This window comes from Schistocerca serialis, unplaced genomic scaffold (genome assembly GCF_023864345.2).
Source record: "Schistocerca serialis cubense isolate TAMUIC-IGC-003099 unplaced genomic scaffold, iqSchSeri2.2 HiC_scaffold_1143, whole genome shotgun sequence".
Classification (NCBI taxonomy): domain Eukaryota; kingdom Metazoa; phylum Arthropoda; class Insecta; order Orthoptera; family Acrididae; genus Schistocerca; species Schistocerca serialis.
In genome coordinates, this window is record NW_026047341.1 from 45001 (window position 1) to 50000 (window position 5000).

Below are 5000 nucleotides of genomic sequence, written 5' to 3' on the forward strand. Positions count from 1 at the left end.
AGGTGTTCGGAGGTGGGGCTCCACAGAGACATTGAAGCCCCTCTGCGCGAGTCCACGGGCGACATAACGCACTACAGCGTCATGGCGCTTGACCCGGGACCCGTGCGTCCTAAAGCAAGCCTGAAGTACGTGGTTGGCGGTCTCCACGGCCTGGCACCCCGCGCGGCATCTGGTGTCCGCCTCCCGCCCGCGACTGCGCCGTGCCTTCGTAGGGAAGGCGTTGATGCGGGCGCGGAGGGCGTCGATGTATTCACGCCCAGATAGCAGGCGACTGGTGTCGGCGACCCACTGATGTTGGCCACTGACGGCGGCAGAAGATGACAGTGCCGCACCGTCAATGGCGATGTGTAGGCGCGCCGCCCACATTTCCCCAACCTGCGTTGACGATTTGAGGAGGTGGCCCTCCCACATTAGGTGGCGCTCCAGCACCTCGATCTCACGCTGTACCTCATCCATGCCTACACCGTCGCAGGCTGGCCCTATCTTCTTCAGCGCCAGGAGACGGGACCGACGGAGGGTCGGACCCACCCATCGGCAAGATGGAATGCCGAGGCCCCCCTGGGCAACAGGAGCGTGGAAGTATCCCAGGGGGGTGTCCGCCGGAAGGCGGAACCATCTCCTGACGGCGGCCCGGATGGTAACGTCGGCCGACTTCAATGCACCCACCCGGGTGCGGCTGAGGGCCAGCCCGTGGTACAGGCCAGGGAGAAGTACGTTGGTGAGAGCGTGGAGGCGCTGTTGCGGCTTCAGCGGAGCTCGGGAGATGACGTCAAGCTGCTCCACCAGGTGGCTACGTGGATTGAAGACACAGCGACCCGCCGTGGAAAATTGCAGCCCCAGGTACCGGAAGGTTTCACCCACACGCAGGGCAGGCATGGTGGTATTGCCTGCTGTGAAGGTGACATTGCTGTCCACCTTCACCTTCTTCTCGCGCCCTGACGCGACTAAGGCGAGGGTGAAACACTTCCGGGCGTTGATCTGCAGCCCCAGGTGGGCGAGGGCTGCGGTAGCTGCGTCGATGAGGGACTGCAAGCCCCTCGGGGTCGCTGCAAACAGCAAGACGTCATCTGCAAAGGCCGCAGCGTTGACTCTGCGACCGAGGATCCGAGCTCCGATGTGGGAGGGCAGTTGGCCTAAAACGTAGTCCACCGCAAAGTTGAACAGGAGGGGGGAGAGGGGATCGCCCTGGCGAACGCCCCGTGCTGGCTGCACAGACACGCCCACGCCGGCGCCGTCCGCTATCACTGTCGTGCTGCCCTCGTAGCACCGCTCGACATACTCGACAAAGCAATCCGGCAGGCCATGCGCCTTCAGCACGGGGCGAAGGGCAGCATGATCTACCGAATCGAATGCCTTAGATACGTCGATCGATGCCACAAAGACAGAGCGGCAGGAGCGAACTGCGTCGGTGAGAGCAGTGTCCAAGATGAAGGTATTTTCCAACATCCCATCCCGAGGGATGAATGCCCGCTGACGTTCGTCCACAGCACAAGCGCGCATCAGGCGTGACGCGAGAACCTTGTGAAAGGTCCGCGCCAACACCGAGCAGACCGTAATGGGGCGAAAGTCAGCGGGGGATGTTGGTGCAGCCGTTTTCGGGAGAAGGGACGTCCGCGCGCGAAGCAGGCGTTCCGGAAGGGCGCGGGCCAGAAGGAAGAGATTCATCACTTTCACCAGGACTTCGTGCGGCAGACGCCGCAACTCCGCTGGGGTAAGGCCGTCCGGCCCGGCTGCTGATCCCCTGGGCGGCAACGCGGCGGCGACCTCCTCATGTGTGACCGGCCCCCATATGCACTCGAGAGCGACAGGCTCTGAGTGCGGGAGGAGGCGGTCACGAATGAAGCCCGCGGTGGAGATGGGCTTCTTGGTGAAGAGGTCCGCCCAGAAGTCCAGCAGACCAGGGATGGCAGGTGGCGGCTGGAGCAGGGTGCCATCCAAGAGGCCGCGCACGCAACGCGCACGCGACCGTCGGAAGGCATCCTGCGTTCTCGCGTACTCCCAGCGGCGCCGCTTGCGCTTCTGCGTCGGCGGCGCGGCAGGCGGCCGCTTCGATGGTTGGCACGGCCGCTGTGTCCTGGTGATTGATCTCTCCCCTCTGGACCCGACCGACGCAAGGGCATCCGGGAGCATGCCCAGGATGACATCAGGCGGCGTGCCCCGCCCCAGACCGATGACACGATCCAGGGCAGAGAAACGCTGGGCGGAAGCGGGTAGCCCCGCCAGATGCTCCCAGATGGCGGCGTCAGTCGGCCCCTCCGGCGGCGGCCCGGTGGTGCCGGCCGCGAAGTCCTCGGCTGCGTCGACGGGCGGCGCAGCGGCCTCGCCCGCGTCAGGCAGCGGGCTCGCCGCTCCCCGGCGGGACGCCGGCTCTTCCCCCCGACCGATCTCAAGCGCCTCCATGAATTGGCGGACAAGCTGCTTGTGGGCAGCTTGCCGCCGTCGGCACTTGATTGCCTCAAGCGTTCGGTCGGGGAACATCCTGATGAGCTCTTGATTTACAAAGAAGAACCGGGCGTCCCTCTCGAGGAACAGTTCGGCCTCTGCCTTGGCGAGCGACAGGACTTCTTCCTCCGTCCACCTCGCGCGATGCCTCTCCGTGACGATCTCCGCGTTGGCGGCCGCAAGATGTTGGCGGCGGCGATGGACCCCGAGACCGTTCTTGGTTGTAAAGCTGCGGTGGCACTCACTACAGGTATACATAGCTGCAAAAGTTACAAGATTTTCGGCACGGCCGGTTGGCCGGCTAGGTGCTGGGGGAGTTGGGGTGGCACCTTCAGCGGAAGGGCCACCACTTATTCTCTGCTTACTGCCCCCAACTAAAAAAGGGATAGTGCGAGGGGGGGCTGGTAACCCCCCCAAGCCCCTGGTGCGGTCTTCCACTCTGCGAAATCAGCGGGCCCACGAGAAGGGGAGAAGACCGCAGGAGAGGAGAGGCTAAGAGGGCTAGGCCCATGTATTGCGCATCACTCTCCCTGTAACTATAACCCAAGGAAGGCACCTCGCAGCAGCAGCACGACTACATCAAGACCGCACTTCGAGAAGCCAAGTCCGGATGCAGCCACACCGCTGCCACTTGGCCACCTTAAGAGAGTCATAGTTACTTAAGAGAGTCATAGTTACTCCCGCCGTTTACCCGCGCTTGCTTGAATTTCTTCACGTTGACATTCAGAGCACTGGGCAGAAATCACATTGCGTCAACACCCGCTAGGGCCATCGCAATGCTTTGTTTTAATTAGACAGTCGGATTCCCCCAGTCCGTGCCAGTTCTGAGTTGATCGTTGAATGGCGGCCGAAGAGAATCCGCGCACCCGCGCGCCCCCGGAGGAGCACGCTAAGGCGGACGCGGCCTCGCAGCAAGGAAGATCCGTGGGAGGCCAAGGCACGGGACCGAGCTCGGATCCTGCACGCAGGTTGAAGCACCGGGGCGCGAACGCCGCGCAGGCGCGCGCATCCTGCACCGCCGGCCAGCACGAGGCCAACCAACGGCGAGAGCAGACCACGCCCGCGCTAAACGCCCGCACTTACCGGCACCCCTACGGCACTCACCTCGCCCAGGCCCGGCACGTTAGCGCTGACCCACTTCCCGACCAAGCCCGACACGCCCCGATCCTCAGAGCCAATCCTTATCCCGAAGTTACGGATCCAATTTGCCGACTTCCCTTACCTACATTATTCTATCGACTAGAGGCTCTTCACCTTGGAGACCTGCTGCGGATATGGGTACGAACCGGCGCGACACCTCCACGTGGCCCTCTCCCGGATTTTCAAGGTCCGAGGGGAAGATCGGGACACCGCCGCAACTGCGGTGCTCTTCGCGTTCCAAACCCTATCTCCCTGCTAGAGGATTCCAGGGAACTCGAACGCTCATGCAGAAAAGAAAACTCTTCCCCGATCTCCCGACGGCGTCTCCGGGTCCTTTTGGGTTACCCCGACGAGCATCTCTAAAAGAGGGGCCCGACTTGTATCGGTTCCGCTGCCGGGTTCCGGAATAGGAACCGGATTCCCTTTCGCCCAACGGGGGCCAGCACAAAGTGCATCATGCTATGACGGCCCCCATCAACATCGGATTTCTCCTAGGGCTTAGGATCGACTGACTCGTGTGCAACGGCTGTTCACACGAAACCCTTCTCCGCGTCAGCCCTCCAGGGCCTCGCTGGAGTATTTGCTACTACCACCAAGATCTGCACCGACGGCGGCTCCAGGCAGGCTCACGCCCAGACCCTTCTGCGCCCACCGCCGCGACCCTCCTACTCGTCAGGGCTTCGCGGCCGGCCGCAAGGACCGGCCATGACTGCCAGACTGACGGCCGAGTATAGGCACGACGCTTCAGCGCCATCCATTTTCAGGGCTAGTTGCTTCGGCAGGTGAGTTGTTACACACTCCTTAGCGGATTCCGACTTCCATGGCCACCGTCCTGCTGTCTTAAGCAACCAACGCCTTTCATGGTTTCCCATGAGCGTCGATTCGGGCGCCTTAACTCGGCGTTTGGTTCATCCCACAGCGCCAGTTCTGCTTACCAAAAGTGGCCCACTTGGCACTCCGATCCGAGTCGTTTGCTCGCGGCTTCAGCATATCAAGCAAGCCGGAGATCTCACCCATTTAAAGTTTGAGAATAGGTTGAGGTCGTTTCGGCCCCAAGGCCTCTAATCATTCGCTTTACCGGATGAGACTCGTACGAGCACCAGCTATCCTGAGGGAAACTTCGGAGGGAACCAGCTACTAGATGGTTCGATTAGTCTTTCGCCCCTATACCCAGCTCCGACGATCGATTTGCACGTCAGAATCGCTACGGACCTCCATCAGGGTTTCCCCTGACTTCGTCCTGGCCAGGCATAGTTCACCATCTTTCGGGTCCCAACGTGTACGCTCTAGGTGCGCCTCACCTCGCAATGAGGACGAGACGCCCCGGGAGTGCGGAGGCCGCCGCCCCGTGAAGGGCGGGGAAGCCCCATCCTCCCTCGGCCCGCGCAAGGCGAGACCTTCACTTTCATTACGCCTTT

The 5000-nt window shown here is 62.2% G+C and overlaps 1 pseudogene; it reads right to left on the minus strand.

Annotated features, from left to right (window-relative positions):
* LOC126432608 (large subunit ribosomal RNA) overlaps nucleotides 1-5000 on the minus strand; it is a 7971-nt pseudogene that overhangs the window by 1987 nt on the left and 984 nt on the right.